The sequence below is a fragment of the Oncorhynchus masou genome, chromosome 7 (genome assembly GCF_036934945.1).
Source record: "Oncorhynchus masou masou isolate Uvic2021 chromosome 7, UVic_Omas_1.1, whole genome shotgun sequence".
Taxonomy (NCBI): Eukaryota; Metazoa; Chordata; class Actinopteri; order Salmoniformes; family Salmonidae; genus Oncorhynchus; species Oncorhynchus masou.
The window spans coordinates 21,185,907-21,198,951 of NC_088218.1; positions in this window are offsets into that span (position 1 = coordinate 21,185,907).

Here is a 13,045-nt window from a genome sequence, read left to right on the forward strand (position 1 = left end):
CACCTTTCCTTCTACAGATGAAAGCCGTGACAGAATCACCCACCACAACAGGACCAAGCGGCGTGGTAACAGGCAACAGCAGCAGCAGGAGCAGCGTGACAAGACTTTCTGGACCTGGGAGGAAATCCTCGACGGGAGAGGACCCTGGGCTAAACCAGGGGAGTGTAGCAGCCCCAAGGTGCAGCAAGAGAAGGAATGGACATGGGAGGACGAACTGGACGGTGAAGGACCCTGGTCTCAGCCTGGAGAATATCGCCGCCCCAAAGAAGAACTGGAGGCGGAGAAAGCGGAGAGGCGCAGGTATGAGGAGGCAGCACGGCGAAGTGGATGGAAGCCCGAGAGTCAGCCCCAAACATTTCTTCGGGGAGGCTCACAGGGAGTATAGCGACGCTAGGTAGGAGACCTACGCCAACTTCCTGTGGTTACCGGGGGGCTAGAGAGACCGGGCAGGCACTGTGTTATGCTGTGGTGCGCACGGTGTCTCCAGTGCGGGTGCATAGCCCAGTGCGTTCTATTCCAGCTCCGCGTATCGGCTCTACGCATCTGGTCCCCAGTGCATCTCCTTGGGCCGGCTTACATGGCACCAGCCTTGCGCACGTGTCCCGGTTCGCCTGCATAGCCCAGTGTGGGATATTCCACCTTGCCGCACTGGCAGAGCGACCGGGAGTATTCAACCAGTTAAGGTTGGGCAGGCTCGGTGCTCAAGAGCTCCAGCGCGCCTGCACGGTCCGGTCTACCCAGTACCACCTCCACACACCAGCTCTCCGGTGGCAGCTCCCCGCACCAGGCTTCCTGTGTGTGTCCTCGGCCCAGTACCACCAGTGCCAGCACCACGCATCAGGCCTACAGTGCACCACGCATCAGGCCTACAGTGCGCCTCGCCTCTCCAGCGCTGCCGGAGCCTTCCTCCTCTCCTGCGCTGACGGAGTCTCCCGCGCTGACGGAGTCTCCCGCCTGTTCAGCGCTGCCCGAGCCTTTCTCCTCTCCTGCGCTGCCGGAGTCTCCCGCCTGTTCAGCGCAGCCAGAGCCTTCCTCCTCTCCTGCGCTGCTGGAGTCTCCCGCCTGTTTAGCGCTGCCAGAGCCTTCCGCCTCTACAGCGTTGCCGGAGTCTCCTGCCTGTTTAGCGCATCCAGAGCTGCCAGTCTGCATGGAGCAGCTAGAGCTGTCAGTCTGCATGGAGCAGCCAGAGATGTCAGTCTGCCAGACTCTTCCAGATCCACCAGTCAGCCAGACTCTTCCAGATCTGCGAGTCAACCAGACTCTTCCAGATCTGCCAGTCAGCCAGACTCTTCCAGATCCGCCAGTCAGCCAGACTCTTCCAGATCCGCCAGTCAGCCAGGATCTGCCGGAACCGCCAGTCAGCCAGACTCTTCCAGATCCGCCAGTCTGCCAGACTCTTCCAGATCCGCCAGTCAGCCAGACTCTTCCAGATCCGCTAAGCCAGCCAGGATCTGCCAGAGCCTTAAATAACACGGGACAGAGGGGCAGCTCGGGACAGAGGGGCTGCTCGGGACAGAGGGGCTCTTCAGACTCCGGCCGCAGCGCCGTACAGGCGGGAGACTCCGGCCGCAGCGCCGTACAGGCGGGAGACTCCGGCAGCAGCGCCGGACAGGCGGGAGACTCCGGCAGCAGCGCCGGACAGGCGGGAGACTCCGGCAGCAGCGCCGGACAGGCGGGAGACTCCGGCCGCAGCGCCGGACAGGCGGGAGACTCCGGCCGCAGCGCCGGACAGGCGGGAGACTCCGGCAGCAGCGCCGGACAGGCGGGAGACTCCGGCAGCAGCGCCGGACAGGCGGGAGACTCCGGCAGCAGCGCCGGACAGGCGGGAGACTCCGGCCGCAGCGCCGGACAGGCGGGAGACTCCGGACGCAGCGCCGGACAGGCGGGGAGACTCCGGCAGCAGCGCCGGACAGGCGGGAGACTCCGTCTCCCGCCTGACTCCGTCTCCCGCCTGTCCGGCGCTGCTGCCGGAGTCTCCCGCCTGTACGGCGCTGCGGCCGGAGTCTCCCGCCTGTCCGGCGCTGCGGCCGGAGTCTGAAGAGCCCCTCTGTCCCGAGCAGCCCCTCTGTCCCGAGCTGCCCCTCTGACTCCGTCTCCCGCCTGACTCCGTCTCCCGCCTGTCCGGCGCTGCTGCCGGAGTCTCCCGCCTGTCCGGCGCTGCGTCCGGAGTCTCCCGCCTGTCCGGCGCTGCGGCCGGAGTCTCCCGCCTGTCCGGCGCTGCTGCCGGAGTCTCCCGCCTGTCCGGCGCTGCTGCCGGAGTCTCCCGCCTGTCCGGCGCTGCTGCCGGAGTCTCCCGCCTGTACGGCGCTGCGGCTGGAGTCTGAAGAGCCCCTCTGTCCCGAGCAGCCCCTCTGTCCCGAGCTGCCCCTCTGTCCCGTGTTATTTAGTAGGGTTGCCGTGGCTAGGAGGTCACGGAAGCGGACAAGGTGGGGGAAGACTACAGTGAAGTGGGGGCCACGTCCAGCACCAGAGCCGCAAACGCGGATAGATGCCCACACAGACCCTCCCCCATAGGTTCAGGTTTTGTGGCCGGAGTCCGCACCTTGACCATAGTTTACTTTGTATGTTTCTATGTTTTGGTTGGTCAGGGTGTGATCTGAGTTGGCATTCAATGTTGGATGCAAACCGTAGTCTGGCTTTTTTTATGGCGGTTTTGGAGCAGTGGCTTCTTCCTTGCTGAGCGGCCTTTCAGGTTATGTCAATATAGGACTCCTTTTACTGTGGATATAGATTATTTTGTACCTGTTTCCTCCAGCATCTTCACAGGGACTTTTGCTGTTGTTCTGGAATTGATTTGCACTTTTCGCATGAAAGTTTGTTCATCTCCAGGAGACAGTCCGCGTCTCCTTCCTGAGCGGTATGATGGCTGCGTGGTCCCATGGTGTTCATACTTGCGTACTATTGTTTGTACAGATGAACGTGGTACCTTTAGGTGTTTGGAAATTGCTCCCAAGGATAAACCGGACTTGAGGAGGTCTACAATTTGTTTTCTGAAGTCTTGGCCAATTTCTTTTGATTTTCCCAGGATGACAAGCAGAGGCACTGAGTTTGAAGGTTGAACTTAAAATACATCCACAGGTACACCTCCAATTGACTCAAATGATGTCAATTAGCCTATCAGAAGCTTCTATAGCCATGACATAATTTCCTGGAATTTTCCAAGCTGTTTATAGGCATAGTCAACTTAGTGAATGTAAATTTCTGACCCACTGGAATTGTGATACAGTGAATTATAAGTGAAATAATCTGTCTGTAAACAATTGTTGGAAACATTGCTTGTGTCATGCACAAAGTAGACGACCTTACCAACTTGCCAACACTTTAGTTTGTTAACAAGACATTTGTGGAGTGGTTGAAAAATGAGTTTTAGTGACTACAACATAAGTATATGTAAACTTCCGACTTCAACTGTAACTATTTTGACAGTGGGAACTAAGTTGTGGGAAGCTTATGTACATTTGAACTTGGCTATTAATAGATTGAAGGTGTCACTTTTGTTTAACTGAGCAGACCACTGTCGGTGTAGAAACTATGGCTAGACTTGGACAGGAGTTAGAGCTTCAGTTAGACACAGCTAACTGTCATACCACCTGACAAATGACGAAAACAACCTTTGAGCCGTGCCATCTAAGAAAACGTGTAGGAGAGGAGCAGTGGCGGTCAGTGCCGTTTAAGATGAGGGAGGATGATTTTTTTTATGAGCATGGCTTTATTTCTATCACAGCATATTGGATGACTGTCTTTCATATTCTTTTCACCCAGTTCAATCTAACAGCAATAGGTTACTAAGGATACTACATTTTCTCTGTACTCATGAGGTTGCTACAACCTAGCCTAAGTTTATAATGTAGGTGCACACAGGTCAAGAGACAAATTTGAGGTGACAGACAGTGACACATGGACAGACGGTGACATAGCCTTGCAAACTATTTTCTTTTATCTGGCTGATTATAGGGTGTAATCATTAGTCCAGCAGTTGCAAACAAGAGTTTCTATTGGACAAATTCAGGTAGGTTAATCCCTATTTTGTTCCGTTTGCTTCCGTTTAAGAAATGTTTTTCAACAGAATCGACGGAATGAATACACCCCTGATCACACTTAAACACAGTTCACTTTCATAGCAGCCAAATTGTATTCCTTCTCACATCTATGTGCTCTCCTCCTCTCATGTGGACTTCAATGCACAACACATCAGCTGTATGCGACCTGGCAAAAAAAAACAACGTTCCAAGCCAAACTGCTACACACAGCCTACATCGATGTCACCATATTAGCTAAAGTAACGTCATAGTCAGCATACCTAATAGAACCAACATGTTAGTAAACACGCTACAATCATGTAGTAACGTTACAGTCTACAGTCAGTTAAGCAGTTACACCGGCGGGCCTCGGTGGCAATACATTTGTAAACTAAAAGCTTACCTGGACTTGGAAAACTTCCAGTGTTGTGTTGGATAGTCATAGCCAGCTCTATTTGAGCAGGGTGTTTCAGTAAGCTAAACTAGCTAGCTGGATTTTCTAGCTAAGTAGGTGAAACTAACAGTGAAAAAAACAGACACTCTCTCTCTCTATTGCTTCCCTTTCACTTTGGAAGATAATTAATTTCTTCAATACTGTTCGAAGAGTATTGTCTTTATCTCTCTTTGAATCAGCTTCTCACCACATTTTATGCACTGCACTGCTTGCTAGCTGTAAGTTATGCTTACAGTACTAGGTTCATTTTCTGATATTTTGACTGGATGAACAACATGTCCGTTCATCCTACAAGAGCTCTGATCGGTTGGAGGACGTTCTCCAGAAGTTGTCATAATTACTGTATAAGTCTATGGAAGGGGGTCAAAACCATGAGCCTCCTAGGTTTTGTGTTGAAGCCAATGTTCCCAGTGGAGGACAAAAGCTAGCTGTCCTCCCGCTACACCATGGTGGTACCCTACAGAGTGCTGTTGAGGCCACTGTAGACCTTTGAAAAATACTGTGTGTTTTAATCAATTATTTGGTTGCATGTGAATATATTTAATATAGTTCTAAATAAAAAGAATAACTTTTAAAATGTTTAACAATTTATATTTGTATGAAATTCACTGAGGAGGATGGTCCTCCCCTTCCTCCTCTGTGGAGCCTCCACTGGAGAGGAGGTGGTGGTGGAATATGACTGATACAGTACTAAGGACAGCATAGCCCTGATTCAGTACAGTGCTAGTGCTAGCTATAAAAGAGCTAGCCGCATTACCCCTGGATTTGATGTCTAGTCAAGCCATGTCTGATCGTGATAAAGCACAAAGACCTTGTCACCTGTCATCTCCCAGTAAAGGAAAAGGCGATCCATGATCTGTCACTGTCCCTCTCTGATAGCTTGGTGATGAACGACTCAACAATGCCCCTGAGCCTGCTAGCGGTGGCTAACTGCTGTACATCACAGACGAAGTCCCATGTGATCTATTTGTCCTAGGAATCTCTCTGTGATCTCCTCCATAGGCGTTTCTGTTTATGTCATCCACGGCGTAAACCGGCTGGTGGTTTCTTTGCGTGTTAAAGATAAAATGATTCTAGCCTGTGGTGTTGGAAAAGACACAGTTGAAAAGAACGAAAGAAAGAAAGCCGGAAAGAAAGAAAAGCAATGATCCTCCCACTCTCCCCACTGTATATTCCGTATGAGATGCTGCTGTGTGTCTCTAGGCCTGTCTCTGGGTCTCCCAAGGGTTTAATTTGTGGAGTTGTCTGCATCCAGCACTGGTGTATGACAGCCTACGCATTTCTTTGCTAGCTGGCCTGCCTCCTTGCAGTACGTCTCACTCTGTCGCAGCCCAAGAATTCGCCTCCACTCATCACATTGTGTATGGCTCTTCATACAGGGATGTAGGCTATGTTGTTGTGTTCCTTTAGTTTTTGCTGGATTTGGTCTTACCACACCATTGTAAAGCTGTAGTATAGACAGGCTTTGAGAGAATGATGCACGACGGACAGGTGAGAAAGAAGACCGCTATTGATTTCAAAGGGAATTGGGGATTGTGAAGCTACACTAGGGAAATTACTCAAATACTGTTCTTCTTAGATCTTGTGATTAAGAAACACAGAACAATTGCCTTATTTTAATAAAATAGTTCTGTAGTGTATCAGCCCACAAAGCCCGCTGCACCAAGTGCCCTTGCTCCAATGCTATTTCATTATAATTATCTTCCTCAATCTACTGTAACAGAACTATAACGATAGCTTAGACATCGGGCACTGAAATCACATTACATAACGGCAAATGGGTGGAAGCCATACGCTGCATTCATAAATTAACTTGAATTATTTCAGCATGGCTTGAGAGAGTGCCATCGCACTCTGGCGCTGGTCATAAGCAGCTTGTTGAACTTTACCAGAGACATGAATAAAAAGTGCAAAAGGACATCTCAATTGGAATTGCATCAGTGCAATGATTGGGTATATTATGTGCTGTAATTGTGAATGAACTTTGGCTGTTTAGTTGTGTCTCACTTGACAGGGCATCTGGTTTTTTACTTTGCTGACCTTCTCAGCAGCTTAGGATACCCAGACAAAATGATCTCTCTATCCTCCAGGGTTTGGCTCATCCGTCACTCTCACTCTCCTCCCTCTTTCTTTCTTGTTTTTATTCCCTCACTCTCTCCATCTCATATTCCCCATTCATCTTTCACTCTCCATCTCTCTCTCCCCCTACTCATCTCTCCTCCGTCTCTCTCTCCCCCTGCTCATCTCTCATCCATCTCTCTCTCCCCCTCTGTCCCACCCATTCATCTCTCCTCCGTCTCTCTCTCCCCCTACTCATCTCTCTTCCCCTCTGTCCCCCCATTCATCTCTCCTCCGTCTCTCTCTCCCTCTCTCCCCCACTCATCTCTTCTCCGTCTCTCTCTTCCCCTCTGTCCCATCCATTCATCTCTCCTCCGTCTCTCTCCCTCTCTCCCCCCACTCATCTCTCCTCCGTCTTTCTCTTCCCCCCTGGCCCCCTTTCATCTCTCCTCCCCAACTCTCTTTCCCATTCTCTTTACCACTTTTCTCTCCATCCTTTCTCGGCTCCATCTCCCTCCCTCTCTACCCCCCATCTCTCTCTCTTTACAGTGCTTCCAGAAACCTCAGAGGGCCAATTAAGCCTGCAGGTTGATGTATCTCCTCACTCTCTCTCTATACAGCCCCCCCCCCTGCTTGACTCCCCATGCCTCCTTGCCTCCTACACAAGCCCCCACTGATCAGCCTGAGTGTTCCAGGGTCACAACCTTAATGCCCACCCATTGCTTCATCCAGCTCTCCCCTCATCATCCCATTCCCCTCTCCCCTCATTCTCCCCTCCATCTCAGAATCAACTGATTAATAGCACCCATGTTTCTGGATTAGGGTCGACAAAACAGATGACTGGTGTGAAAGCAGATCAAGCTTCTATTTATTAATTTAAATCATTTGCTATTCTATTTTAGTCATTGCGTGATAATGAATGATCAGAGACAGGGAATGGGAGGGAAGGGGGTGTACAGTAGGGTTTGCATGCTGTCAAATAAAGCCTCAATCATCCCCTACAAATGGACATTTGACAGTATGACAGCAAGGGGCACAAGGGGCGACAGTTTGGCCGTGCTTACGGGACCTTGGGTAGCGGCGGCGCAGAGTGGACCATAATGCATTGCTCTCACCTGCAGCAGCATGTGGACACTGGTGCACACACACACAACAACCATCAGCGTAATTACCGATGACAGAGACAAAGCCCAGGGATAGAGCCACACTCAAGAGCACTTCCTGTCGTGTTTCAACTGCTGGCAATCTGCCATCGGTACACACATTTAGTTATTCTCTCCCACCACCCAACTCACACACACGGTGACAAAGATCCATGGTCGTGGTTGCGGCCACCAATCAGGTCCTTGCACATAATTGCGTGCACACACAAACACACACACGCGAAGGAACCATGCCAGACCCATGAGTACAGACAGTATTTATAGCACCTACGTTTTGTATGACATTATGTCATGCAATCAGATGGTATTACAGGCAGTCAACAAGCGCACAAAGAACACACACATCAAGGCAGTCATGTGGAACATGATGAACACACCAACACACACATCACACATGACCCCTTTGCAGCCCACGGATGCAGGCACTGCCAAAAGTGTTTCCACTTTGTGCAGCTGGTGATAACGTCGCTTTACATGCACCCAACCAGAACACATTCAATCTCACACACATGAACTGAATGCACACATGCCTGCACACTATACACAACTTTAGAGCAATAGAGATAGAGAGAATGAGAAGTGACAAAGAAAAGGGAAAGAGAGAGAGAGAGAGTAGAAGAAGTGCATAATCACAGGACACACAAAAAACAGAGAAAGAGGAACAGACAGATAGAATGAGCGAAGATGGGATAGGGACAGACAGATAGAACCAGCGACAGTGGGATAGAGACAGACAGAACCAGCGACAGTGGGATAGAGACAGACAGAACCAGTGACAGCGGGATAGAGACAAAGAGATGGAACCAGCGACAGTGGGATAGAGACAGACAGAACCAGCGACAGTGGGATAGAGACAGACAGAACCAGCGACACCGTGATTGAGACAGACAGACAGAACCAGCGTCAGTGGGGTAGAACCAGCGACATTGGGATAGAGACAGACAGAACCAGCGACAGCGGGAGAGAGACAGAGAGACGGAACCAGCGACAGTGGGATAGAGACAGACAGAACCAGCGACAGTGGGTTAGAGACAGACAGAACCAGCGACAGTGGGATAGAGACAGACAGAACCAGCGACAGCGGGATAGAGACAAACAGAACCAGCGACAGCGGGATAGAGACGGAGAGACGGAACCAGCGACAGTGGGATAGAGACAGACAGAACCAGCGACAGTGGGTTAGAGACAGACAGAACCAGCGACAGTGGGATAGAGACAGACAGAACCAGTGACAGCGGGATAGAGACAAAGAGATGGAACCAGCGACAGTGGGATAGAGACAGACAGAACCAGTGACAGTGGGATAGAGACAGACAGAACCAGCGACAGTGGGATAGAGACAGACAGAACCAGCGACAGTGGGATAGAGACAGACAGAACCAGTGACAGCAGGATAGAGACAGAGAGATGGAACCAGCGACAGTGGGATAGAGACAGACAGAACCAGCGACATTGGGATAGAGACAGACAGAACCAGCGACAGCGGGAGAGAGACAGAGAGACGGAACCAGCGACAGTGGGATAGAGACAGACAGAACCAGCGACAGTGGGTTAGAGACAGACAGAACCAGCGACAGTGGGATAGAGACAGACAGAACCAGCGACAGCGGGATAGAGACAAACAGAACCAGCGACAGCGGGATAGAGACGGAGAGACGGAACCAGCGACAGTGGGATAGAGACAGACAGAACCAGCGACAGTGGGTTAGAGACAGACAGAACCAGCGACAGTGGGATAGAGACAGACAGAACCAGTGACAGCAGGATAGAGACAGAGAGATGGAACCAGCGACAGTGGGATAGAGACAGACAGAACCAGTGACAGTGGGATAGAGACAGACAGAACCAGCGACAGTGGGATAGAGACAGACAGAACCAGCGACAGTGGGATAGAGACAGACAGAACCAGAGACAGCAGGATAGAGACAGAGAGGAACCAGCGACAGTGGAACCAGCGCGACAGTGGGATAGAGACAGACAGAACCAGCGACAGTGGGATAGAGACAGACAGAACCAGCGACAGTGGGATAGAGACAGACAGAACCAGCGCCAGCGGGATAGAGACAGACAGAACCAGCGACAGTGGGATAGAGACAGACAGAACCAGCGCCAGCGGGATAGAGACAGAGAGACAGAACCAGCGACAGTGGGATAGAGACAGACGGAACCAGCGACAGTGGGTTAGAGACAGACAGAACCAGCGACAGTGGGATAGAGACAGACAGAACCAGCGCCAGCGGGATAGAGACAGAGAGACAGAACCAGCGACAGTGGGATAGAGACAGACGGAACCAGCGACAGTGGGTTAGAGACAGACAGAACCAGTGACAGACATACAGAACCAGCGACAGTGGGGTAGCGACAGACAGAACCAGCGACAGTAGGATAGAGACAGACAGAAAGAGTGAGAGAAGGATAGAGAAAAAGATATAGAAAAGAGAGGGATAGCACGAGCGGGATAGAGAGGGATAGCAAGAAACAGAGAAAAGAGAAAAGAGAGGAAAATCATTATCCCACTGGGGCCACCCATATGCAAAAGTAGTGGCCCCAGCCGACTTGTAAGTCGCTTTGGACAAAAGCGTCTGCTAAATGGGATATATATAAGCAGCGACAGTGGGATAGAGACAGACAGAACCAGCGAAAGTGGGATAGAGACAGACAGAACCAGCGACAGTGGGATAGAGACAGACAGAACCAGCGACAGTGGGATAGAGACAGACAGAACCAGCGCCAGCGGGATAGAGACAGAGAGACAGAACCAGCGACAGTGGGATAGAGACAGACGGAACCAGCGACAGTGGGTTAGAGACAGACAGAACCAGTGACAGACATACAGAACCAGCGACAGTAGGATAGAGACAGACAGAAAGAGTGAGAGAAGGATAGAGAAAAAGATATAGAAAAGAGAGGGATAGCACGAGCGGGATAGAGAGGGATAGCAAGAAACAGAGAAAAGAGAAAAGAGAGGAAAATCAATAATCTAACATAAATGAATGAAATCCAAAGGGATGTGTCATAATAGCACATTATTTGCCATTGCAGCCCAACAGAGAGCAGCTTAAAAACAATAGGTAATGCTGCACAACCATCTTTAAATCTGTCTAATACCGCCATGCATCACCCCATTGCAAGACGACTAAGCAGGATTCACACACAGCTTGTGTGAGACAGAGTCACGCGTAGACACGCCATTGACAATACACCACACGCCTCTGCTGACGTTGTACCAGAGGGTTATTTTCTGCTGCCCGGCTCTCCCTACCTCTTCCCTCAGTGAGCCACCCTGGAAAGAGCACTCCACGGGTGTGAGCGGTGTGAGGGAGAGGCAGTGGGAGGCTAATCTGTTACTTTCCCTTCTGAGTCTTGGCTTTGTGTTCAGGGAAAAGAGAAGGGAGCGAGGGATTGGAGGGGGGGGGGAGTCTGAAGAGGGCTGCAGTAGTACATGAATGCTGCCCAACAGATGAAATGGATTGCTAGAGCTATGGACACGGTTGTGGTTTCCTCTATCTTGTTTTTTTTTGCATTATGTCAACATGGTGGAGATGGCACCAGAGAACATGGCTGACGTTTTACATACTCCCAACCAATTGTGTAATTTTGTTAGTTTTTTTGCATTTTGCGTAACTAAGTTTTTTACTTAATGTGTACATAATGTTGCTGCTACCGTCTGTTATGAGAATCCGTGGGCGAGTGAGCGAGTAAACTCCCATCGCCATCTGTTCTTCTTGCTAACATGCAATCATTGGAAAATAAAATTGATGACCTACGATTAAGATTATCCTACCAATGGGACATTAAAAACTGTAACATCTTATGTTTCACCGAGACGTGGCTGAACGATGATACGGAAAATATAGAGCTAGCGGGATTTTCTATGCACCGGCAGAACAGAGACAATACCTCTGGTAAGACAAGGGGTGTGTGTCAGTTTGTCAATAACAGCTGGTGTGCAATGTCTAATATTAAATAAGTCTCGAGGTATTACTCGCCTGAGGTAGAGTACCTTGTGATAATCTGTAGACCACACTATCTACCAAGAGAGTTCTCATCTATATTATTTGTAGCCATTTACCACCACAGAATGAAGCTGGCACCATGACCGCTCTCAACCAACTCTATAAGGCCATAAGCAAAAAGGAAAATGCTCACCCAGAAGTGGCACTCCTAGTGGCCGGGGACTTTAATGCATGCAAACTTAATGAGTTTTACCACATTTTTACCAGCATGTCACATGTGCAACCAGGGGGAAACAAATCCTAGACCACCTTTACTCCACACACAGAGATGCATACAAAGCTCTCACCCACCCTCCAATTGGCAAATCTGACCATAATTCTATCCTCCTGATTCGTGCTTACAAGCAAAAACTAAACCAGGAAGTACCAGTGACTCGCTCAATACAGAAGTAGTCAGATGACACGGATGCTATACTACAGAACTGTTTTGCTAGCACAGACTGGAATATGAGGAAAGCCCATAAAATTGTCAGAGACTCGTCACCCAAGTTATAGACTGTCTTCTCTGCTACCGCACGGCAAGCGGGGCGGGAGTGCCAAGTCTAGGACCAAAAGGCTCCTCAACAGCTTCTACCCCCAATCAATAAGACTGCTGAACAATTAATACAATCGCCACCAGACAATTTACATTGACAACCCCCCTCCCTTTTTGTACAGTGCAGATACTCGCTGTTTATTATCTATGCGTAGTCACTTCACCCCCACCTACATGTACAAATTACCTCAACTAACCTGTACCCCCACACACTGACTCGGTACCGGTACCCCCTGTATTTTACCACGTTATTGTTTTTCTTATTTGTGTTACTATTTCTTATTACTTTTTATTTTAGTCTACTTAGTAAATATTTTCTTAACTCTTCTTGAAATGCACTGTTGGTTAAGGGCTTGTAAGTACGCACTTCACGGTAAAGTCTACACTTGTTGTATTCGGCGCATGTGACAAATAAAGTTGGATTTGATTTGCGTTTGTTGTTACATCGTGGTCAATGTCAGTCACAGACGGTGTGAACAATGTTAGACGTTTACGTTTTAATTTCACACTTCAGGAGCCTTTTTGTCTCCTATTGTTCTGTTGGGTGTATTTCTGCGTACATATTGCCATATTAGCCAATAGTTTCTATTATTAGACAGATTTCTTGGAGGATGTTACCATTGCAGCTAAATCAGGAGAGGCAGACGACCTCCCTGTCTGCTACCTTCTGGTGTCTGATGCCCTGTCTAGAGTCTAGACAGTTTGTAATGGAAATATCTTGTGCATTTTAAATTAACTTGTGGTACACCAATTTTGAAATGTCTATTGATAAGATCCGGAAGAGATGGATTGGATGCCAA